This window comes from Aethalodelphis obliquidens, unplaced genomic scaffold (genome assembly GCF_003676395.1).
Source record: "Aethalodelphis obliquidens isolate GAN/ISIS:26980383/991018 unplaced genomic scaffold, ASM367639v1 scaffold2, whole genome shotgun sequence".
Classification (NCBI taxonomy): domain Eukaryota; kingdom Metazoa; phylum Chordata; class Mammalia; order Artiodactyla; family Delphinidae; genus Aethalodelphis; species Aethalodelphis obliquidens.
This window is the reverse complement of record NW_020837946.1, coordinates 81481932-81508574: the sequence shown is the minus strand read 5'-3', so window position 1 is coordinate 81508574 and position 26643 is coordinate 81481932. Positions and strand designations below refer to the sequence as shown.

General features: G+C 34.4%; 1 protein-coding gene across 1 annotated transcript in view; it reads left to right on the top strand.

Moving 5' to 3' along the window:
* The window catches only part of MBD5 (methyl-CpG binding domain protein 5), a 404162-nt gene that overhangs the window by 51902 nt on the left and 325617 nt on the right, over nucleotides 1-26643 (top strand). Inside the window, exons 2-3 of the mRNA XM_027131635.1 lie at nucleotides 17149-17274; nucleotides 18853-18950. The gene's annotated coding sequence lies outside the window, so the exon portion shown is untranslated. The remainder of the gene's footprint in view (nucleotides 1-17148; nucleotides 17275-18852; nucleotides 18951-26643) is intronic.

Sequence of the window (26643 nt, the reverse complement as noted above, 5' to 3'; positions counted from 1 at the left end):
TTACATATTATAATTACAACTATGTAAACATACAGCTATTTAAACATTAAAAATGTTAGAAGGAAATGTAGTGAAATCCTGAATGATTTATATTAAGGTGCTAAAATTAGAGCCCTTTTTTCCCTTTCTTCTAGATTCAATATTTCTGTAATATGGTTGTTACTTTTATGATGAGAAGAATAAATATGTTTTCACAAAATGCAATAAAGGAAGCTAGAATTAAATATAGAAAAGCATTTGCTGCTTCTGATTATAGCAGATGTTTCAAAGGCACTTATATTAAATGTAAGGGTAATTCAAGTACCCAAAAGGCCATACTTCCTTTAGAGTATATTTTAGTATAAGAAGCAGCTCATGGCTCATAGAGTCAGAGTTCTAGGCAATGTAAAAGTGGTTAAATAAATGTTAACTTGTTTGTTGTCTCCAAACCTTTGCATTCCCACAAACACCTGAATAAAAACTCTGAGAGGATGGGGTTCTTGTCTTTTTAAATTGTTATATCCCTAGCATTTATAATCGTTCTGGGATATAGTAGTAGCAAAATAAGTATATGTTGAATGAGCAAATAAATAACACATGAGATATGCAGTTAACTCCTAATTAATTATGTTCCAGTGTAAATTATTTATGTTCTCTGTTCCCTTACTATCTCCCCTGGTTTAAGCTGTAAAACCAGAGGAATATGAAATTTGTCACAAGGATTAAAGATACCTTGAACTACAGAGAATGTATCAACATGGAGCCAAGCAAAATCAAACTTGATAAGCAGTTACATCCGCATTACTCGTAACAAAACATCTGGCTCTGAGGAGGAATGAGTATAGTTGGCCCTCGGTATCGGCAAGTTCCACATTTGTGGAAGGGCCAACTATGGAACTTGAGCATCTGCAGATCCACATCGGGTCCTGGAACCACTCCCATGCAGATACCAAGGGACTGCAGTACAGTGAGCAGGGCAGAGAGGTGATAGGCACATCCCATAAATCCTAATCTGCTTTCCGTAAATGGACCCTGTATTGCAGCACAATCCAAGGCGGCACTCACTCAGAAGGCTTCCCAGGTGGTTCCGTGCATGCTCAGATGAGCTGATGCACCCCTCTCTGGGTCCACCCCAGAATCATAGCTTTAAATCCTTCTGTTTCTTCCACATAGTGCCTACTGCACTGTCACTCATGCTTTTGTGGGGGAATTTCAGGTATCTTAGCACACAAACCATACAAAATATCAGTAACTGCTCATTTTGAAGGTGATTACATTAATTTAGGAGGTAAATCATTTAATCTTCCTCATGGCCAGTATACTCATTTCCTTTTATTCATTAGCGTGATACTATGTAAATAATTTTTAGATTCTTCTGAATCTTTCTGCTTTCTTTTGTTCTGTAGCCTCATTCTTTTTGGTTGCTGTGTCCTTCTATGCTTCTTTCCTCTTTAAGGAAATATTTTGCCCTTCTTGTGCAAAACCAGAGGCATTTTTCATGGATCCTTTAGACTTTGTGAAAGTATAATTTCCTTTCTCTAGTCCTACACCTCTATAGTTTTAGGCTGAAACTGCTCTCTCCAGAACCACTGGAATGTTTATATGACAGGATCTCTCATTATGAAACCTGAATTTTCTGATTCTTGTCACTCATTCAGTGTTTTCTGTGGTATCTTCCCTTTCCTAGAGCACATATCCATCTCCCTGTCAAGCTTCTTTCAAGTCTTCTTGTTCCTTTAGACTCTCACAGGTTCTCTAAACTCCTCAGGTCTTTGCCATTTTCCCAGGACCACCAGCATCTCATTGTTGATTGTTCTTCATCTCACATGGTCATATTTCCCATTATTCATCTTTTGTCCTTTCTATATCTTCTCTGATTGACATTAGCTCATTCATTCACTTATTCATTCAACAGATATTTACTGAGTCACCACCATGCACCAGAGCTGTGCTAGGTATTAGGGTAAGTGGTAAAAGAAACAAACATGGTCCGAAACCTTACGGAGTTTTCTGTCCAGTTGAAGGATTAAACATTAACCTCATACTTATACAATTGTTATACTTGCATTCCTTAATCTGCATGTGATTTCAGGGGAAGTAGGTTTTTATTACAGAACCGTCTTGTGCATTTGCAACCCAAAAAGGAATAAGATAATCTTACCTTTTTGCTGGTAGCCTAGGCATAATTTCAAGACCATTTGCCATGTTTCCAACAAAATGAGTAGGTTATCCCGTATAAAAATCTTGTTAATAATTGTAACCAGTGTTCTTCTTGGCCATTTAGGCATGATTTACTATGATTCTCACAAAAATTTATGAAGAAATGGGCACAAAGAAGTCAGTGGCTGTAGTTATTCAGGCGCTATGTGAGAGAGTGGAGGTTCAAATCCAAGTCTGTTCAGTCCCAGAATCTGAACTCTGTTATTGCTCATATTTGCTGATTTCCACCACAAGTGAAATTAAAAGTCAAATGTATAAAATTTGTGTTGACCCTTTGCTGTTACTAACCATCCAGTATATCTGCTCTGTAATATGTTAAGGAATTTTGTTTCAAAAATCAAGATATAACCATATTCACAAAGCCACTTTTTGTTTGGTTGATTTTGACTATGAAAGAGATTATGACTTTTGAAACACTGGGAAATACTCTCAAGTGGAAAATATTTTTGTAAAAGGATTGATTGCATATTAGTATTATTTACGATTTTAAATCAACTTCTGCTTGATTGAGAGTCACTAAACATACTTCGTTAAAAATTTTTTAAGTGAGAAGATGAAAAGATATCATACATGCTTCCCCCCAAGTATATTTTGTATATTTTTCACTTTATAATATTCACTTAACGTATTTCACCCAAAAATTAGATATAGAGCATCCCAATCAAGGCCCTGTATTCCACCATGCCCTTATTGAAATATTTCTCTTTTTATCCATTGTTTATATCATTTATAAAAAATATTTTTTAATCCTTCACATTTTCGCTATCAGAAAACTTTTTTCTGCTAGATAAAGATTGCACAAAAAAATTGAAAACCTGGCTTAGAAATACTATATAAAGTCTTTTTTTGCCTGCTTGCAATTTAATACTTAGTTTCATTTTATAGAATACAGATTTTTTTTTTTAATTTTATTTATTTATTTATTTGGCTGTGTTGGGTCTTTGTTTCTGTACTAGGGCTTTCTCTAGTTGCGGCGAGCGGGGACCACTCTTCATCGCGGTGCACGGGCCTCTCACTGTCACAGCCTCTCTTGTTGTGGAGCACAGGCTCCAGATGCGCAGGCTCAGTAGTTGTGGCTCACGGGCCCAGTTGCTCCACAGCATGTGGGATCTTCCCAGATCAGGGCTCGAACCCGTGTCCCCTGCATTGGCAGGCAGACTCTCAACCACTGCGCCACCAGGGAAGCCCCTAGAATACAGATTTATGTGGTACTTAAAAGCATTGGACTTGAAGTCAAATAACAAGATCTCTGCCTCGTTTTGCCATTAATATTGGGCAAATCACTTAACTACCTAGCCTTTTCCATGCTTCTCTTCTCATATAAGATGCCACCAACTCCCTGTGACATGCCTAACTGAAGCTTCATCTTTATTTTGGGATCATAAAATTCACCCAACTAGAATTTAAAATATTCCCAAAACAAGGACATATAAAACAAAAGATACTATATTATAATAGCCATTGAATAAATAAAACAATTTTGACAGATCTTAGTTAATATTTTCCCTTATTTTTTACCTCTTAAAATATAACTTTTTAAAATATTTAAATATTTCAGTATAATGTTTGTTGATTTCCAATTCATTATTTCAGTATGTATAAATTTTTCATCATGTTACATTGATCTTTCAGTGGAAACTTGGGCCTGTTAAAGTCTTTGTCTCAGATTAAAAAACAATGTCTTAAAAAAAAAAAAAAATGTCTTTAATAGTCCGTGTTTTTTGTTTTGTTTTTTAGAACCAAGCGATTAACCTTCACTGTGCAAATATATACTTTTAAGAGTGATTCAGGCTTACCCTATATTGGCTCATCTTCTTTAAGAAAAAATTGTCTTCATTTAAAAAAAATACATCACCATGAATTCTTTGGAAGAAAGCCATTATGTAAATACAGGTTATCTTGTTACTATTTATAGAATATTTTTGCCATTTAATGGTGGCTGATTTTTTTCCCCCCTGAGGCCTTTTTCTCTCTTTCTCAAACAATCCACTCCCCTATCCTCCATCTCCAACTAATAGCATTTTCTTGTTGCCATCATTTTTCCTTATTTATTTGGTTGAGAATTGACACTGTTAATGACAGTGGGTTTTTAAAGAGTTGTAGTAAACATTTTTGATTGTCTTTAAATTTGTTCTTATTTTTCTAATATAACGTTTTTGTCTTTTTTCAAAATATTTGGCTAATGGCTTCCATTGTATTTGATTATGGAAGTTGATGGGGAGATCTGTGAAGAAGAGAAAACATAGAAGGAGTACATATTTTATAACTGTAAACCAATACTTTCAGAAGAGTAACAGCATTTCTTTTCCTACCAATGGCACAGGATGTGGCAGGCCAAGAGAAGCCTGGGACCAAAGCTGATTTAGGCTGATAAGAGGTGACAGATAATGAGGGTCTCTGCAAACACAGAGCTTTAAGCAGAAAATTAGCTACCCTGGAGAGAATATAAATTCTCAAATAATAGAAGATGGAGTCTAATTTTAAGTCAGGAAAGCCCCTGAAAGCAGAAGTGAGTAGGTTCTAGCTACTAAGAAGCTGGCAGAAAAGGGATCAGTAGGAAGGAGGGAGAAGGAAACACTAGGCAGATTGACCCAGGGATGGATCCTCTGTGTCACAAAAATGTATTTGGTCTGAGTAGCCAACATAGCAGGTCCTGACCACTGAAACAAGGGCAGGGTTGAGAAACACTGTCCAGGTTCAGGGCATTTCTGCTTGAGTGTGAGGAAACAAGGAATGGCTGGTTTTCTTGGCAGCCAGTGTAAAGCAATGTTTCCCACATCACTGTTATAATTATTATAGTAATTGTTGATTGTGGCAGAGAAGCTAATCTAAATCTCATATTTTGAATAATGGCATTTTCTAACATCCAGTCCAAGAGAAACTGTTGTTATTACCTCAGCCTTTGAAACCTTTGCAAGATTCCTTGGGCACCAGAACAATTTCTGATATCCAGGGCTTTTAAAAGCTTTTTGGCTATTGTCACATAGTCTTTAGCTAGTTAGGAAGCCCCCCCCCAATTTTCTGTTTTAAAGGTGACCATGGATCACGTTGAGAGAGTAACATTTGCAGATACTGATACGTGTCCATAGTCCCTTATCTATAATTCTGAACTTTAAAAAGTTCAGAGGGAGGAGGGAGGGAACTCACACTTTTTAAATAAAAAATTAAATAAAAGTGTATTTAGTTAAGGCAGCAAAATCTGACTTGCACTTAACTCAGTTGGTCGCAAATCCAGAACTGAGTTTATGTGAGGCTATTTGTAGGCTTTATGTTTCCCATGTGTGAATACTGCTATATTTTACTGCAGAAATATTTATGTGTTTGATTCTCAGGTGCTGCCCCAGTCACCTCTGGGGACATCACATCATATATACTATATGCACTATATTACCTTTCTAAAATTAAAAGCAAAATACATATATATCAGTGCTGAAATTCTGCTAGCCCCAGTGGTTTTGAGTGAGAGGTATTGTGTCTGTTAGTAGTTTTAGTCATGTGACCCTGGGGTCACATACTTAGTAACTGTTAACTGTGATGGGCCTCATCATCCTGGAGAGAGTAATACAGGCAGTCTGTAATTTGTATATCAGTTTTTTCACTCAGAATTGCTTTATCATAGAAATGCTGTTTTACCTGGTGGTTATGCTTGGTGGTATTATGTCACTTTAATCAATCCATAGTGTATTTAAGGCATAATATTAGCAGTGTTTCTATAGAAAATATTTTTAAATTGTACCTATCTCCTTTACTCCATCTTGGCCAGCCCTCAAACATAAACACACACCTACTGCAGCCTTCATGTGACTTCTGAGTCTCACTTATCCCATCATGCAACAAGAGTAGCAATTCCAACAGGCCCAGACCATTGCTAAAGGCTCCTTTAACCAACAGGATGCAGGGTGGAGATGGAGTTCTTTTTGCTTCTTCTGGCTTCCCTATCATTCTTTTCATCTTTAGACTCTAGGAACTGCCCTGCCTAATCCTTTTCCATTTATACCATCTGTAATTCTCATGTTTATTTGGAAAAATTGCAACTATTTTCCCTTCTTTCTTATGTACCACTTTACCTTTGTCTTTAATTTTGAGCTATCCACTTAACTCTTCTGTCTTTCAATTTTCCTTTCATAAAAATGTTTTTATTCAAAACTACATGATAGATGAGCTATTAAGTAACTGACACCAGGAAGAAAGAATATTAGAGCACTACTACCAAGAAGTTAGAAAAGCTAGAAGCATGGCTTCTTGTCCATCATGACCTTTTAGTTTCTTGCAGATTATTAGTTTATATGACAAGTCAGTTTGCGAAGGAATACACCCATTAGTACCTTTTCCTATAAATGGTTTCCCAATTTCACTCTGTCCTGTATGTATACACATAATGTACATATTGGTACACTGCTTTTAAACAAATATCCTAGAAACTATCCATGCAAACAAGTATCTTTTCTTAGAAAGTAATCATGTGAGAGGCTATGTACTTATTTCAGTGCTGTTGCTTTGCTTAAATACTTTTGGAACTCCTTAGGTTGTCTAAACAGTATGACGTCATTTTGAATGTTATCTGTATTATCAGTCATTTTTTGAGGGCTAAGTTTGAATTAACAAGCAACTGTCTGAGTGATATCTAATAAGCAAAGTTTTGTTTTTGTGCTTTGTTTCTTGGTCAAAAACAAGTGAAAGTTTAAAATCAGTAGAATTCTGTTAGGCTTTTAAATAGATTCTTACAGTAGTTCTAGAAGAGAAGGTTCAAAGCTATTCGGAACAATGTAGACCTGTAATCCTATACTTTGTTTTTCGGGGTTTTTTGGCCACTCCCTGTGGCATGTGGGATCTTAGTTCCCCGACTAGGGATCTAGGGATCAAAACCATGCCCCCTGCAGTGGGAGCATGGAGTTTTAACCACTGGACCGTAAGGGAAGTCCCTGTAATCCTGTACTTTGAATAGAGCAACATTTATTTGGTGTATAGGTTTTTGTACGTTGATTTAAAATACATGCTATTCTTAGGTTTATTATTTTGTAACATTTGAACATTCAGATACAGACACTAAATGATATGGGATTATTAGGAAGTTGAAGCTATGGAAATTCAGATACAAAAGAAAGAGTTTTCTTGAAAACTTAGCATGTTTCAGTTCTTCTTTCATTGCTTTGAGCTGATGAGTTTATCTGGAAGAGCAGAAGAGACTGATCTGGAATAACATTTTATTAAGTACCCACAAAATAATGGGTAATTACTGGGTATTATATATTAATTATCTTGTTTAATCTTCATAACAGTTTTGGAGATACTTACTCTATTCCCTTTTATAGATGAGGAAATTGAGATCCAGAGAACTGAAGATTTTACCATGTCCTTGATCACATGGGTAATAGGTAACAGAGCCTTCTGAGCCTCTGACTTTTGTTTTTAGCCCTAAATTTTTAGACCATGCCTACTATCCTTACCAATTAGTGGTATATTCTATTATTATATAGTGAGACAGTGAGACCTTTTCTTACAAATACAATGCCATCAGATTAATTACAGTATTCATTATTTGTACTACAATGGCAGAATTTTTCAGTATGGTGTATTGGAGGTCTTCACTTACAGAAAACTCTCCGAACTATTTACCCCATCCCAGATGATACTATGTGATTGACTTGGCCCCTGAGTATCTATCTACCCTCATTTGCAATCCAAATTAACCTATTTCTTGACACACCAAACTTGTTTCTCCTTTAGGACATTTACACAAGTTGTTCCCTCTACCTAGAATGTTCTTCTCTCAGTCTTTCCATAGGTGGCTCTTGTTAGTCAGATCTCAGCTTAAATGTTAACTCCTTAGAAAAGTCTTCTCCAACCACCACCAAATCTAAAGAAATCACTCAAGTCACATTACCTTGTTTTAATTCTGTTTATGGCATTTACTTCTGTCCTGTATTTTTCTGTTTATTTATGTATTTATTGTCCCCCTAACTAATAGAATGTAAGCTCCATGAGAGCAGGAACCTTGTCTATCTTGTTCACCAGAACCTTAAACAGCCTAGCCAAGAAATAGCTGTAGGAATAAATGAATGAATTGTGTCTAGAAAATATAACAGATTATTCAGATTACAGAAAACTAGGAATAATGTAGATTTAGAGATATTTGGACCAGTGGTTCTCATAGCCTGCTAAAATAACCTGGCTAGCAGCATCAGCGTCACCTGGAACTTTGATAGAAAAGCAAATTCCAAAGACCTAGCCAAGAGCTATTGAATCAGAAACTCTGGAGGTGGGACCTCGCAGTCTGTTTTTTATTAAAACAGAGACCAGCTGCTGCAAAGAGTAATTAAATTTTTAATAAGTTGCAGACAAAGCTTGATCAAAGAAGTGCATTGGCATTCTAAGGATTACTATAATCTAGTATCTCCTATAGATCTTAGAAGGAAAATTAAGTACAGAGCCCTGTATTTGAAGCCCATTGCTCTAAACTGAAGGTTTACTCAGGGACATTAAAATATTTTCACAATCCCACTTAAATTTTATCTGTCTTGAAATATTGATTTCTACTGTCATTTTCATATGTACCCATTAAGTAGTGTTCAGCTAAGTTTAGTGGTATGAGTACATATAAAGTAGTTCAAAAAAAAGAATGAATCCAGAATGGCATCTGCATTGATATTTTGAGATATTGATTTTTTTCTATCCGGCACGGTACCAAAGCCTTATCTTTTTTGATCTAGAAGAGAATATTGTAAAAAATAATATGCTTAATTCTCTAAAAGTCTAACCATTTTTGAAGAGGAAGAAATGTATTGTAACTTATGGAATGGCAGCCACAAGCCAGGTACATACAAGTATCAGAGCTAATAGGTATAGAATCAGCTATTCAGAGAGTAAGATAAGTGACTTGACCAAAATTCCTTGGGTACTGTGCCAGTGAAAGGCTTGAAACCTAAGTGTGTCTATTTCCAAAGCCAGTGCTTTTTCTACCATTGGATGCTGCCTCATAATGCCAGTGTAAAAGACCAGGTGAATCATCTTAAAACATTACTGGAAGCTAGCAGGGTATAAATAATAAATGAAAAATAAAATTACCACAAGTTATACTCTTTCCTCACTAAATATAGTTAAAAGGTTAACATTACTCTCAGCATATGCCTAATCACTTGAAAATGTTGGATCACAATTAAGAAATCCAGATTCAGCAACTCTTTTTAACAGGTGGGAAAATGTTGTTTGTCATAGAAATGTTCATTTTCAAATTCTTGAAAGAACACAGTGAATATTAAGATAACATTATTTAAAGAAGTATTTGAGACTGAACAAATTTCCCCATATTCTGTTGCTTTAGAAATTAAAACTACTTCCTTATGTTATTTTTACATTAGATCTTGAAGGGAATACAAAATTAAATGTAATTGCTAGGAAATGATTTATAGCTGACCACCTGTCATTTTATATTATTGGTTGCATTATTTAATCCCTTTAGTACATATACAATCTGTATTTAAGTAAAAAGTACACTTGATTTATTTAGTATTAAAGTGCTTTAGTAATATAGGGTGTATTTTAAAGAAATACCTTTATTTGAAGACTTTATTTTCAGGTGCTTAAAATTTATTCCTTTCTTATGAAAGGTGGGAACATTTAATAATTAGATTTAACATTTATAAAGTGTTTTGAGAGTGTGTAGAATAGTATAACTACAAATTACTTATTATGAGCAATATATGTCCCCATGCATAATACTCATTTTTAAATTAATTCCATTAATTTGAGTTAGATTATCTTTGAAGTATTCTTGCTACCTTCAACAGAGTTGGAAAAAAAAAAAATTTCAGAGTGAAGAAGCAGTTTTTCAGTGTTTGCAAGTGTTAAATGTTAATTGGGATCCCTGAGCTATAAAGCCACCAAGTGTGGGAGAAGGGAAATTGAAGTACCCTTTTCTTCTTAAAAGAGAATATAGAAAGTCATTGAAATATTGTTAAGAGTTAAAAGAGCAATATTATCAAATTTTAATTACCCCAGGACAAATTGTATAATCAGTTTAACATTTACACTTTTCTTTCTTTCTTTGATATGCTTTTGACTATTTAAAAGCGAATTACAAGAGAACAGAGAAGGAAAAGGAAAATGATGCAGACAGACTATGAACATTTAACCTGGTAATTTGTTAGACGTTCTGGAAAAAATGGGGGATAAATTACTGAAAAAGCTATAGAACTATAAAGTATTGTTCTTCCTTATCTTAAAGCAGTGGTTCTCAGCTCCTCATTGCACATTGCACAATGTTTGGAGATATTTTTGATTGTCCTCACCTGAGAGTAGCAAGATATTACTACTGGCATCTGGTGGGTAGAGGTCAGATATGCTGCGCTAAACATCTTACAGTGCACAAGACAGCCTCCAACAACAAAGAGTTATCCAGTCCAAAAATATCAGTAGTGTTAGGCTGAGAAACTCTGCTGCAGAAAGAGACACACCTCTCTCAAAAATAATATAAATACAGAGAGATTATGCATAAGGCCATACAACTACTAAATGAAGTGGCCAGAACTTAAACTTGGATCTGCTGATGCCAGGCATTGTGCTTTCCTTGGCTCTTAGAATCAAAATTTCATTTATCTTTGGAGAATTATGGTGGAGTGGAGGAGGAACAAGAGAATCATCAGAGTCAATGCTATGTCTCCATTTCTGTTATGTTCCTCTTAATTGTAGTATAATTGGGTTTATATATATATATATATTTTTAGATGTCTTATTTATGCAGTCTCTGGTAGTACCCTTTGTTTTGGAATTGATAGCTTCAATTTTTCCGCATTAAAAACTTAATCGAGGGCTTCCCTGGTGGCGCAGTGGTTGAGAGTCCGCCTGCCGATGCAGGGGACACGGGTTCGTGCCCCGGTCCGGGAAGATCCCACATGCCGCGGAGCGGCTGGGCCCGTGAGCCATGGCCACTGAGCCTGCGCGTCCGGAGTCTGTGCTCCGCAACGGGAGAGGCCACAACAGTGAGAGGCCCGCGTACCGCAAAAAAAAAAATTCTTATACATTTATGGTATGCCTTTCTAGATGCCTTGAATTGAAAAAACATTGATAGTATGTATCAAGTTTTTTCTTTTTTTTTTAGTGTTTAGTTTAGTGAAAAAAATTAAAACATGTTTAGTGAAAAAAATTAAAACAGGATACAAAATATATATAGCTGCTTTTGACGAAAAATAAAAGATATAGAAAAAATACTGGCAGATAAAATATCTGGTATATAGTATTACTTACAAATTCAAACTGGTGGTACTACAGTATTCTACTAAACAAAGTAGGTTATATTGATCCATTCATTCATGTACCAAAATATTTTCTTAATGCCTTGTAAGTTTCAAGCACTATGCTACATTCTAGACATAAGGCAGGGAACAGGAGAAGCACAAAACTTTTCCTTAAAATGCTAAGAGTCTTATCTGGGCAGACAGACAGGTAAGCAATAACAAACTATGCTAGGTAGTAAAGGAGTCCTGTGGGAGTATATAGCAGAAGCCCTGTATTGTTATTAGTAAGTGTAGGCTAGGTTAATCTTGGTAGCAAATTAACCCAGATATCTCAGTAATTTATTACACAAGGAATTTGCTTTTCACACAAGTAAGATCCAGTTTATATCAGGCATTTCTCCTCCATCTTGCTTCTTCAGGTGGCTTCTTCAGTTGTCATGACAGAGGAAGTAGGAAGTAGAGAATTGGACATTTTTAAGGACAATCCTGTAAGTTGTTTACTTCTTTTTCCTCTCATCTTACTGGCCAGAAATCAACCTCATTCCCCCAACCTTACTCGAAGGCATGCTAGAAAATGCAGAGGAGGTACATTTGACTATTTGTTGAGCACCAGCTCTGCCACTGGCCTATACCACAGACTGGACATAGGAAAGGCCTCCCTGGAAGCTGTGGCATTTAAATTGAGACCTGAAAAATAAGTAGTTACCTAGACCAGTAAAGACATGGAAAAATTATTTCAGGTAGGAATAATCTTGTTCCAGTGCCTAGAGGAGAGAGAAGGATGACCCTTTAAAGAACTGGAAATTCAGTATTTGAGCTTTGAATGTAGGGGGAGGGCAGGCAGGGGCACATTCATGAAGGACTTTATAAGTTGTGTTAAGGTATTTTAAAATTATTCTGAAGGCGAGGAGAAGCCACTGGAAGGTTTAAAGCATGATAAAGTTTGAGCAATGTGAGTAGAGTAACGTAATAAAGTTTGCATTTTAGAAAAGTCATTCTGGTTGCAGTGAAGAGTATGGATTGAAGGAGAGCAAGATTGTAGGTGCGAGGCCAGTTAAGAATCTCCAGTATCAGTCCAGTTAAGCAATGATGGTGACCTGTAGGAAGAATAGGGATAGAAAGTAATAGATTGGAGAGATATTTAAGAGTTATAGTTGTTGGAATTTAGTAGTTCATTGGAAGAACAGTAATAAGTGGGTTATTTGGGGGATGGGGAGTGATTAATTCAGTTTGAGATATCTTGAGTTCGAGACATATAAACCATCAGAGTGTTTCTGTCTGAATGAAAGATTTGAATACATAGATAGGTCTAGAAATCCGAAGAGAGATCTGAGCTGAAGATACAGATTTGGGATTTATCAGCATTTAGATCATACTTAAGCCACAAGAGTAGGTGAGTTTGTACATGCATACTGTACAGGAAAGAGGGCCTGTGGCAGAGCCCTGTGGACAACATTTAAGGCAGAGGTTCTTAATTTTCACAGTGTCTGTGAAAAAAGACGGAGAAGGAGAAAAGAAGGAGGAAAAAAGAAGGAGAAAAAAAGAGTACTACCTGGAAAGAACCTGAGACTGGAGGAGAGCTCTTTTAATAATTGGAGAGACTTAAGCATGTTTAACTGCTAAGGGTAATAGAGAGACTGAACAAGTTAGCAACAGAAATGATAAACAGGTAAGAGGATTGAGACTAAAAAACCAGAGCACGAAAAGAAATACCTTTCCATACTAAGAGGAGAGAAGAAGAAATGTTGGAAATCTATGAATAGTAGTTTGTAGCATTGGTGGTAGAAAATTGAGGGAACTGAGTTCTCATCTCATCTAAGGGCAGTGATTTTTTTTTTTTCCTATTAACCAGCACTTTATATGCTCTGCTGGGAGTGAGGGAAGAGCTGGTAAGGACAGAGTTTTTAGAGAAGTGATGAATGTTTGAAACAATCACTAGGGAGAGGTTGAGAGAGCTAAAGAGGAAAAGCTAATAGGATTACCAGGCATCATTGAGGCCCAAATTGAGGGTGCTTACCAAGGATTTATGGTGGCCACTATCTGTAGAGTTTTATATTTTGTAATTTTTCTGTTGAAGCACTCAGGAACCCAGATACAATGGAAGGACAGTGAGGCAGGGGAATTGAATATATTGACAGGGGAGTGGCTTACGTGATGTACAACGCAATAAAAACAGAGTAGGGAAGGCAGTAATGAGAAAGAACAAAAGGTAGAAAGTAGCCAATGAAATGGTCTTCAATTTTTTAACACATACCATCGATGTATATATGTATTTATAAATTATATGTATTTACCTGTATGCTCATATACTTTATATAAAGCTTATTAAAAATATATTAAATTACATAAGTATAATAAAATCTACTTTGTATAACCTGCAACCTACTTTATATATTCTACAAAAATATAAACTATAAAAATATAAAATATAAATAATGAAAGATTAAAAAGTTCTAAGACTTTCATCTTGTGCTCTACAGGATTGTCTTACACTTGTCTTACAAGTGTATTTTAAGACACTTGTCTTACAATTGTCTTACACTTCCTACTTTGGAGATGACTTGCCTTGAGAATGTATATATATTGGATTGTAATTAGTAGAGAATGCTGGGATGTTGGGAGGTCATGGTCAGAGAGTAGAATGTCTAAATTTATTATTTTGAGGGTAGAGCAGTAATGACATCTGGGACATGTCCATGGAAAAAAATGGTAGATTGAATCACTAAGAAAAATCAAGAAATGGAAGACAAGTATGGGATTATTAATGTAGCATATTGTGGTTACTCTGGTTGATTGCAACTTTGGGGTAAAAATAAAAGCCTGTGAGCCAGGTGCAAGGGGATAAAAAATGAAAGAAGTTTTTGAAGAGGAAGTTATCTAGTAGGTGACAACGAGGAAGAGGGATAAATATACAAGTCTGCAAAAAGCATAGACTTGTACTCCTTGAGAGACTTTTTGTATACACTACCTGCAGTAGACAGTGAATGCTGAAAGATATTCCTAACTCAAAAGTAATTCTTTACTGGGTAATTTGTTTAAGGAAACAAGTCCCTCATCTCCCGTTGATAATCCCTGGGGAGGGATAAAGTGATTCATACTCTAGAGTTAATTGTTATAATTAAATTGATACTTAGTTTAAATCAGTACTAAGGAATGGAAGCAAAAACTTCCAAGAATTGGAGCATAATTTTGGAATCTTTAGTCAGATGTCCTTTTTTTCTCTCCAGAAAATTGGGATCCATCTTACACTTCTATCAATTCATGAATGCGTTTATATGGTAGTTTTTATAATGATATTATTTCATGTAGATTGATGTTTAGATTAATGAAAAGAAAAAAATGTATGAAATCAGTACTGTCTTGAAAACTGCCAGCTGTATGATCCTAAGTATGGGGCATTTTTAATGGCAGACCTGGATAAATTAGGAGATTTTGAATTTCTGGAGGTTATCATGAGGGTCTACAAACCAAGGTAACATGAGGAAATGAAAGTGTGTGTCAGGAGAGAAAGGTAAGACAAACTGAGGGAGAACTGAGTCTGATTTGCAGAATTTTCTGAAACCAGAATGGAGACTGTTTTGTCTCTGAAATTCATCAGACCCTATGACTTTAGCTGCTAACTTCATTGTGTCTTTGTTCATTCCCGTCTAACCTGCAGTTTCTGAATATCTACTTTCTCCAGCTTTCCAGGGTCTTGCCTTTCAGTCCTTTATAGCAGGGTAGAGGTAGAGAGAAGCATTCATTCATTCATATACTCATTTATCAAGATGATTTTTATTGATCATCCATCACTACTTGATGCTGGGTATGCAGTAGTAAATAAGAAAGTTCATATCCTCAAGGAGCTTACAGGCTAGTAGGATGGAGGGATAAATAACTGGAACATAGTGTGATAAATTCACTAAAATCTAATAGAAGGGGCACCTAAATCCATTCCTTAGCAGTCAGATGAGTCTTCTGGGAGAATGTGACATTTCATGTAAGACCTAAGACCTTTGAGGAGATGAAGACCAGAGTGAGTGTTGGGTCACAGGGGAGGATGAATGTTCAGGCTGAGAGAATAGAATAGAATGTCCCTAATGCAAAAGAAAGCAAAAGCCATATATTGACTGGGAAAATTAGATCAGATGTTAACCCCCCCTGTCTTCCCCATCTCCATCATTAGAGATATACTCAGATTTTCATACAAGTACAAACCTCTATACATAGGCCTCAAATGCCAGAGTCTCAAACTTGCATGTATGGAAGTACCTTATTCCAGTTATCTAATGGTGCATAACAAATTACCCAAAACTAATGGGATAGAACATACATTTATTATACTCACAGATTCTGGGTCAGGATTTCAGACAGGGCATAGTGGGGATGGTTTGTCTCAATTCCATGATGTTTGGGGTCCAGCTTGAGGATTGGAAGTCTGTGAGAGCTAAAGTCATCTGCATCATTGTTCATTCAACTTTTTAGCAATTAATTTTGGATGTTGGCTTGGGGAATTAATTCTTCTCTAAAAGGACTACTTTGTATGGTCTCCTCATGGGCTAGTTTGAGTTTCCTCATAGCATGGGGACCAGGACCCAAAAGCAAGTGTCTCAAGAAGAAGAAAATTAGGTGGAAGTTTTATATACTTTTTATGATCTAACCTCAGGTGACCTAATCATCTTTACCATATTCTACTTGTTAGAACAGTCATGGGCTCATGTTGAAGGGAAGGGAAAATACCACCTACCTCTCAGTGGGAGGAGTGTCAGTCACATTGTAAGAAGAGAATGTGGGAAAGGATTGATTTATTGATTAGCATCTTTGGAAGGTACAATCTTGCATATTCCTCACTTAAGAATGTTCACAAATAAGATCAAATCTATGTTCCACTGCACCAGCAACAGTCATTAATTTCCCTTTATAGTTCACCTGTCGGTTATTCATCCACGATATCTTTGACATTACTTTTGAGGTATTTTATAAATGTTAGTAGCTCCATCCTGTCCAATAAGTGCAAAAGCAGAAAAGAAGGCTAGACATGGTTCAAAGAAAAATCAACAAAGTTTTAAAATTAAAACAGAGATAAAACTACAATATAACTAATGCTTGTATGCTGTCACCTTAAACATATAAATAAATGAAATTAAATGCACATCCTTTCAGAACCTAAAATAAATTTAAGTAAAGGAACTTCAGTACTACTTTACCATCTTTATGCTTGCTAGCTAGGTTAGGAGAGTGTTGGGTTTGTTTTTTTAACCTCATTTTATTTCACTATACTGACTACTAGCCTCAGCTATAATATAAACTGAATACTAAACTTTTTAAAAATTGTGTTCTTTCAGTAAAAATAGATGTTAAATTTTAAACTACAACTCATTACATTTCTCTTTGTTTTTCTTTGTTTGGTCCTGATTTTCCCATGCGTAGATTTGTCTTATGTGTGTTTGTGTAAGGTATGTATGTGTACTCACACATGCGTGTATATACATACACAAATACGTTGAACACTCTCTATATACATACATAATACATACCCATAAATGCAAATCAAGCTCTTTGTTGTTTCACTTAGCCTATCTTAACCATTCACAGAATCCTCCAATTTAAAGTGATCCAGGTGGGCCTGAATTAAATTAGAAGGAAAATGTTTAAAAGTCATGTATCTAGTCTTGTTTTCAAGTTTGCTGTTCTAATCCATCCCATCCTCCTTTCTTCTGCCTCAAAAATATTGTAGGAACAAGGTTGATCTGGGCATGAAGTTAAACAGGATATTGCTTTCATCTACTTCAGCCAAATCTCAAAGTCACTGACCTAAGAAAGACCTCCCCATCTACTTTGATAAAAAGCAGAGTTGAAAATGGTAATGTCCACTATTTTTTGCTAGTTGCTGTACATTTGTTACCTCATTTAATCCTCTGAAGAGTGTATGTTATTCTGTTTATTTCGAGAAGAAAGCAAAAGGCTAGAAGAAATGAAGTAGCTTGTCTGTTACACAGCTATGACATAGTAGTGACAATAAGATTCTAGCCAGATCCGTCTAACTCCAAATGCTGAGTTCTTTCAATTTAGTATCAGTACCTGTAGTTTTTCTGTAATGTTTCTCAGCTGAGTATTTTGATTTTGATGTAACATTTATGTGAGTGATCAGAATCGCTTGTTTTATTCAGCTAGCTGAATATATAAACCTGGATTGTTTGTAGTAGGCATTTACAAAGCAGAAGACTTATAAGAACAGAACATTGGCCCTACTAGGAGCTCACAGTCTGTTCATTGGCAAATCAAAGAAATTTTAAAGTCAGACAAAAGAAACTATGAAAAGCATGATTTATTATGTTGTATAAGACTAGAACATTCCTACTCACCAAGAGAAGATAGATGGGAAAAATTTAATCAGAATATAAGTTCCTGTAAGAAAATACAGCATTCTGTGAGAAATCAGACTGTTGCCTTAGAATAAATTCCTCATGTATCCATGTAAGCAGCATGAAGAAAATAAAATGTACATTATCAACTTTTTCTTTACTGTACCAAAGCCAAACACAGCCCCAACTGTGTTGCTACTTACTACTTGATCTTTCTATTATTTTGCTTTCCATCAGTGACTTTTTTCCTCTTCAGAGTAACAGCTATCCCTAATGGTAGAGTGCATTTCTTACAGAGATCAAAATTAATGTAATTGAAAACATTATGGCCTTGAAAATACTTTAATATTTAATTTAGTGGTTCATGGGTAAATGTTACTGGAGTTATAGAAAAGTTAAGATAGAAGTAGTGATATAAGAAACAATCCCCAAAGCCAATCAGTCCTAGAAGAAGAGCCCAGGATAGTGCCCTTAGTTCAGGGAACCTTTTCAGGAAAACACATAAGCTGTTGACGTTCTGATACATGCTGCATACTAAGGTGGCAAGTTAGTACATGGAATAGTTTGGAAAGGTAGCCTCAGAATTCAGTGAAGTGCCCTTTCTTTGTTCTGGACCAGAGATATGCCCGACTTTCCCCCGACTTTCCCATCCCGTCATACATCCCTTGGCTTCTTATAATTTCTAGCTATGTCACTATATGGAAAACTGAAACAACATGGGCATGATTTTTTTTTTAATTTCACTGTATTTTAGTCAAACATGGATGTCTAAAGTTTGATTTCAAAATAAATTTAAGGTATCTTGCCAGAGTTAGAATAATTTAAACACATTATATAACTCACATTATTAAAGCTCATTTTTAGCATTATCCAATAGTAAATTTAAAATCCTGTTCTTTATGAAATAATTTTTGTGACAGGTGCCATGCTTGACCAGTGTAATGTAACATATTAATGCATGATGAGGTTGTAAGAGGGAGCATGAGGAGCTGTGACAGCAGTGGCCTGAGTTCTCTCCTCCTGGAATGGCCAGCCGTCTCCCCCTAGCTAACTCTAATTTCTTCTCTCATACACAGCTTAGAAGTCATCCCTTCTGCGGACATTCTCCGATCTTTTCATTTTGCATTAGGTGTACCTCCTCTGTGAACATCTGTAGTATCCTGTGCATACTCAGGTACTTCTCTTTATATATCTCTCTCTCCTTCACTGGACTGTAAAATTGTTGTGAGCTTCACTGTTTTTCATCTTTGTATCCTCAACATCTAAACTTGTGCCTCATACCTGGTAGGCACTAACATCTTTGTTGAATGAAAGCATACATGAAAAGATGAATATGAATAGATTTATAGGTATTTTATGAAGCGCACATTCATAGAAGGTTATGTTTCACAAGGAAAAAGCATTAACTCATTACCCATGAAACATTGTCTTGTTATGCTTCTTCATCCCATTCTGTAATATTATTTTTTGTTTCTTTGGATCTTTAACCTATTGCACTAAACAAAAAATAGTTACTACTTAAATTACATTTTGTAACTTTGTCATTAAGTTTTTAACACACAATATTGACTATTTGTAAAGGTTACTCTAAATTTTTTCAGAATTTTTAATTTGCAGTTGTATTATTTTGTGGCCAGTTTTCCTCCCAAAGAATGTATCATTAGGTATTTAGTGGATGCAGTAGCAAAATAAGATTTGCCTTTTGGAGAAAATTTTAGTTTGTGGAAGATTCTTTGGAATGTGTCTTTTTAAAGTTATGGGCTTTCTGATTTTAATCTAAAATTGAGTGAATAATATTTATAGTTTTTGTAACACCTTAGAGTTCACAGATTGCCTTATGTACTTTTTTATATAATCTTCAAATTAAATTGCTTGTGAGATAGCATAATACTTACGAGATAATATGGGATATCATAAATAAGTAAACGAAGAATCATAGAGGTTAAATAACACCTTAGATTGTACAGCTGAATCTGGAATTTTATTTGTGAGGAGATTTTTACTGTTGATTCAATTTCTTTAGTAGTTTTGTTCAGAATTTTCTATTTAATCTTGAATCAGTGGCAGTAAGCTATATTTTTCTAGTTTGTTCATTTCATCTGTCTTCAAATGTATTGGCATGAAGCTATTTTAATATGCTCTTATTATTTTAATGTCTGCAGCATCTGTAGTTATGTAGTTTCTGACACTAGCTATTTCTGCATGCCTGCCCTTCCTCCTTCTCTTCCTCGCTTCCTCCCTCCCTCCCTTTTTTTCTTCCTTTCTTCCTTACAACTTTTTAATGAATCTATCCAGAGGTTTGAAGTTTTACGCTTTTCAGAGAGTCAATTTTTAGCTTTCCCGTCACCTCTATTTTATCTTTATTTTCTGGTTCATCAGTTTCTGGGTTTTTATTTTAATTATTTCTTGTCCTTTGCTTTTTTCAACTCCTGTTTTTTTCTTTTTTTTTTTTTTAAAAGTGTATTGTGTTTCTTTTATAAAGCCTGTTTTATTGGATTCTCAGGTCACTAATTTTCATCCTTTTCCATAGTAGGCATTTAAGGTTATAAAATTCTCTTCAGTTATTGATTTTCACATATACCACAGGTTTTCATATTAGGTTGTCACTTAGTTCTGAATATTTAGTTCCAATTTCCATTTCGAGTTATTTAGAAGTATGCTGCTTATTTTCAAAACAATTGAATTATTTCTAGTTATCTTTTTGTTATTAAATTCTATCTTAATCTCATTGTTGTTAAAGAATGTGGTTTGTATAATATCAATTATTTAACTTGCTGAGCCTTATTTTTGTGGCCTAGTTTGTGATCAGCTTTTGAAATGTTCTGTTTTGGAAATGTACTTGAAAATAACGTGTATTTTACAGCTCTGGGTATCATTTTATACATATGTCCATTAGATAAGGGTAATTGTTCAAATCTTTTATGTTCTTATGACGTTGTCTTCTTGACCTTTCAGTTACTAAGCTAAACTATAAAGCTCCCATTTTACATCGTTTGTTTAGTTTTTCTTGTCAAGTTTTGCTTTATATATTTTGAGATTGTTAGCTGTGTACAACTTTGTTATTGTTATATTTTCCTGAAGAAGTAAACTTTTTATCATTTAACAATGATCCTCCTTATTTCTAGTAATGCTTTTTTCCTTATATTAATATAATTTTGATATTTGTATTAATATCTTTTTTCATTTTGTACTTTTATTTATGTTATGGTTGTATCTTTTGAAAAGAGAACAATATAGCTAAGTTTTTTTAAATCCAATCTGACAATTTTTATCTTTTAACTAGACTATACAGCCAGTTTACGTTTATTGTAATTACTGATGTATTTGGGTTTATTTCTGCCATTTAATTTGGTATATTTATTTTCCCATCATTTCTTTGTTTCTCTTTCTTTCTTTTATTGACTTCTTTGTGCATTCTTCACTATTTTTTTCTCATTCATTTTTTTTCCTACTGGTTTGGAGGTTATACTTGCTTACCCTAGAAATGTTATCATGTATACTGTTTAAATTATATACATACCTTTACTCTCTACCCAAACAAAAAGACCTTAGAAGAGAATATTTTAACTCTGCTTACCTTTTTCAAATTTATATATTTTTGCTTATGTTTTTAATTCTGTAAGAAATAAATATCCTATTTTATAATGTTAATATTGTTTATATTTACCACTTTTTTTCACCTCATCATTCTTTAGGCATTTCAGAACTTTTGATTGAAAATAAATTCAATGAGGACATGAGAGTGATAAACACTCTCAGTCTTTATCTCTAAATGACCTTATTTCACTCTCATTGTTAGAAGAATTTTATTGGGTATAAACTTCTAGGTTACTAGGTTAATTTCTTTTAGCCCATTAAAGTTATTATTTCACTGTCTTGTGGATTCTTTTTCTTTCAAAAGTTTAATTATTGGTCTGTCAGTCCTTTGAATGTAATTTATCTTTTTTTTCTGTTTGCTTTTGATGTCTTTTCTTTTTCTTGTATTAACAGTTTCACTCTTCCAATATATCCTCTACCTCTTTCTGTCTTTGCTAGAGCTTTAATTCAGATGTACATGAGATCTGTTTGCAATATTTTCCATGCCTCTTTATGTCTCAGGATTACATCTGACATAATATATTCATTTCTCGATTACAGTTCTCTAATTCTCATTTCAACTATTTTGAAGTTACTCTTTAACCTATTGATTGACTTCTTTTGCTTTATCATACTTTGCATTTTTAAAAATTCTCTTTTTTCAGAATTCATCTTTTCTTACATTGTTAAACTTTTTACTTCTTGAAACATATTAAACATATTTATTGTATGTGCAGTAATTCTAATACCTGGCAACTTCTTAGGAGGGATTCTGCCATACGTTGTTTATTTGTTTTACATATGATGCCTTGTTTTTTAATATATTTAAATGATTTTTAAAATCTTGAGCTACTCATTTTTCTTTGAATTTTACATGTGAAAGTATTTTGATACCTGTGTTTCAAGGTGTACATTCGTTTCTATCAGATGCCTGACAGTATTAGTATGATACTATTAATATAGGACCACTTTAAAATCTTGGCTTGAGATTTTGTGGAGCAAAAGAGTAGTGAGACTTCAGACTGCAGACTGCAGTGAGGGTTAGCTCGTGATTACAAATTATCAGAGAGGACTTATTTTTCCCATCCATCCAGTGTCAAAGTTCTGTACAGGCAATTTCCCTTACATTTCCTCTTAGGGAAGGAAGCAAGAGGGTGGGGGTGTTATGGCATAATGCTTAAGAGCATTGTGCCTAGACCCAGACTGTCTGAATTTGCATTTTGGCTCTACTGCTAACCTTGAACAAATTACTTAACCTTTCTGTTCTTCAGTGTCTTGATCTCTAAGATAAAGATTATAATGGTGCCCTTTTTATGGGTTTTCTGAGGATAAAATGAGTTAATATCTTTGAAGCACTTAGAACGCAGTAAGTTCTATAAGTGTTTCCTATTATTATCATGATCATCATTATTGTGTCTAACTAACTCTTATACTAAGTGAGTAGTGCTTTGTGGCCCCAGCACTCTTGGGGGGTGGGGTCTGCTGTTAGACATCCTACCTTTTGAGGCCTCAAAAATTAATACTCAACTTCAGCTGATTCAGCAAATATTCTTAAGACAAAAGACAACTCAAGTGCTTACCTTACTACTCTGAATACCAGTCTTCACTTAGTCTTGTCCCCAGAATTCCTTACTTTTTTTCTGACCTCATGGGATCATTTAAGTATTTTTTATATTTCTTATTTTATTTTAGTTGTTTTCAGGTGATACTCGTGTTACAGGATATAGAAGTCCGTTATACAGCTTGTAAATGGCAAAGCCAAGACTAAAGTCCCAAACTGACTCTGAGCATGGTGCTTCAAGAAATTTGGACAGCAGACATACACAGACATGAATGTTTCAAATATTTAAAATCATTAGTGATCCAAGAAATACTGATAGAAGTAACTATACAGTACCGTTTTTCTTATCAAATTAGAAAAGTTAAGAAGAAAAGAAAGGAAGAAGGAAGGAAACAGAATTTGAAACCCCAAATTAACAAGCATTCAAAAATCCAGAAACTTTCTTATCTCTTATTGGCAAAGATGTTAATTGCTACAACTCCTGTGCAGAGCAGTTTGGCAGTGTATATCCAAGTTAAAAGATTTATATTTATGACACATAAATTTCGCTTCTACAAATTTATAAAAACAATTAAAGGTATGTATAGAGATTTAGCCATAAGAGTGGACATTACATCACTTTACAGAAAATTAAAATATTGGAAACAAACATTTACCTCACAATAAGAGAATGGGTTGAGTTGAGTGTGAAACATCCAAATAATGAAATGCTAAATGCAATTTTAAAAGATTTCTTTGAATGTCATCAAAAGAAGTTTGTGGTAATTTGTTGAGGGGAAACAGAGACGGTTGCAAGTTAAAATATACAATCTAATTTTTAAAAAACAATGGTGTGTATATATATAATCATAATCCATTGCAAAAGTCAAAATTAATAGCTCTTGGGCATGAGGTTTGGGGTGATTATTAACACATTTTCTTTTTACTTATTTGTAGTTTCTACAGTGATCTGAACACTATTAAAAATAGATAACATGCCGTTAAGTAAATTCTTAAATAAGAATCATAATTCAAGATGCCAGTACTCTAATAAAACTATTTATATTTCTGTATATTGACTTTTCAATTCTAATGCTTAGGCATATATATTTTTATGTAGTTAAAATTATTATGTACATATATTTTATAATCTGACATTTTCTTTGACAATTTCTATTTTTCCATGTTTCTACATAGCTTTGCAGTGCTCAATTTGATGACCACATCATATTGATATTCTGTTTATTTAATTACTAAAATTTAACATATTTTCTACAATTGTTTAAATATTTACTTTTTTTAGCATTTATCTATTACAGCTAGCACTTCAATTAAATAATACAAATGATAGTTCTGAAAATAATGGTAACACATTATCAAATACCTTTTTGGTGTTTCATAAAAGTTATGTATAATCTTAGAACAATTCTATGAGTTAGGCATTATTATTCTCTTATGAAAATGAAGCTAAATAACCCATTGATTACAAATCTAGTGAGAAGTTGAGCTAGAGTTCAATCCAGGTTTGTCTGATTGTATGTCTGATTTATCTAAGCTTTTTCCATTAAAGTTTGTAAAATTGTGCTCCGTAATCATTAACAGGAAATATTAGCAGGGATGAAAAATAGTTCTAATTCAGTTTCCTGAATCCCATATCTATTTCAGAGTTTTTGAGACCATTATCTTTTAGTTTCTAGTATTGTTGTTAAAAGAACAGTAACCTTTCAGAGTCTCATCTTAGGCACAGGAGTCCTCCCTGCCCAGTCTCTGGAATCTTTTAGAACCTTCTCTTTTTCCTCAGTGCTTTCTACTCTCTTAATGATTCACCTTGTTGTTTGCTCAGTTTTCATCCTTTGACCTGGGTATTCCATTTGCAGATTTTTCATGTTTTATTTCTTTGATGGTTTCCTGTCTTCTAATTTGCTGTTATTGACCATGTTGTGTTGTTGTTGTTGTTGTTGTTGTTGTATCCTTGGAACTCCTTTTATTTGGATACCGGACCTCTTATACTCTGTCGTATCTTTTGTTTCCTATTGTTCATTTCTCTATCATTTTGTTTCTACCTTAGGGAAGAGTTTTTAGCTTTATATTTGAATCCACTTTAAAACTCTGCCTTTTTTTTTTCATTGATCGATCTTGTTCTCTCAGAGTTTCTTTTTTTATACCTTCTGATTCTTGCTTCCTGGATACAATATAGTTTCTTATTTCTGTGAGGTTTTTAAATACATTTTTTGAAGTTTCTTCTGTTCCCTGAATGTATGTTTCTCCACGTTCAGTTTTTCTGTTTATGTGGTTTGAATTCCTATCTCTGTGTACTATGAGCAGAGCTTGTTGATTGGAGAGCTTCACTGAGCTTTGAATGCACGATGAACTGATCTCTTTGTTGGGAGGTCACCAAATGTCAGTATCTGCAGGTATTTACTCTTAGGCAGTTCAGATTACTCAGAGAGGAATTTTCCAGTATCTTGTCTCTGGAGGAAAACCCTGTATGCCAGAATTCTGGGAGGCAATCAGTGGAAACGGAGGAAAGGGAGTGGTGTAATAAACCTTTACTTAATCCCAGTTGTTAAATAAGACAAATTATTCCACTCTCAACTCTTTTTGGTGACTCATAATCTAAAGCCTCTTGGTTCAAACTTTTACGGAATAAAACTTGAGTCAACTATTTAAGTAGTCACCTGGCTCCAGAGTAGGGAAGATCAGTATGGCATCCTCTTTTAAAAAATTGTGAACGAAGCCCTACCTTATTATACCCTTCTATCCGGAAATACAATTCCTTAGCTTTTCTGAAGTTCTGCGATAAAACTGCCTTCTCTGTCTCTCTCTCTTCCCCTCCCTTCCTCCCCTGCTTCCTGCCTACCTCCTTCTCTTTCTCCCTTACCTTTCTCACCCTTTGGGTTATTTTTAATCAATTCAGTTTCCAGTTTCAAAAAGTATATTGATACCTTCTATCTGTTTTGTCTCCTTTCTTTTTTTTTCTTATAGTATTATAATTTAAAATGTATATATACATTTACTATCTTTTAAATGGTGTTTCAGGAAGGAGTAGAAAGGAACATATGTTTAATCCACTATGTTTAACTAAAAAACTCATTTTATAATATTATGGCCACCCATTCAAGAACATGTCTCCATTTATTTAAGTCATAGTTTAAATATACTAATTAGGTTTAATGGTTGTTTTCATAGAGATTAAATGCAGCTCTTATTAAATTACATTCTAAATAATGCAGTTTTTCCTCGTTATTTGGAATGAAGTCTCTTCTTCCTTTCTATTTTCTACCTAGTTGTAACTTGATGATATTACTTTAGCATGTTTAACTTACATCTGGAAAAATTGCTACTCATTAATGCTATAATTTCTGCACTGATTCTTTTAGATTTCATAGTGTACATTTCATCAAAATAATATCTTACCTCTTCCTATGTTATATTAATTCCTTATGTTTCTTTTTCTGTTGTTTTACATATGTAAAATATATTCAAAACCACTTTGAATAATATTGGTAATAATTAATATCCTTATTTTTATTCCTGAGTTTGGAGGGAGTACTTCTAGTAGAGTTCTATTTGATATAATATTGACTTTTGTTTTGAAATGTCATTATTTTTAAATGTATCTTGGAACAGGCTTAAAAACTGAACAGACATGTCCAAAGAGCATAGGAGCTAGCTTTAAGGGGGCGCCCTCTGAACATATTTGAGACAATTATGTCCCAAATCAAAAAAATAATGGTAGAAATGGATTGTA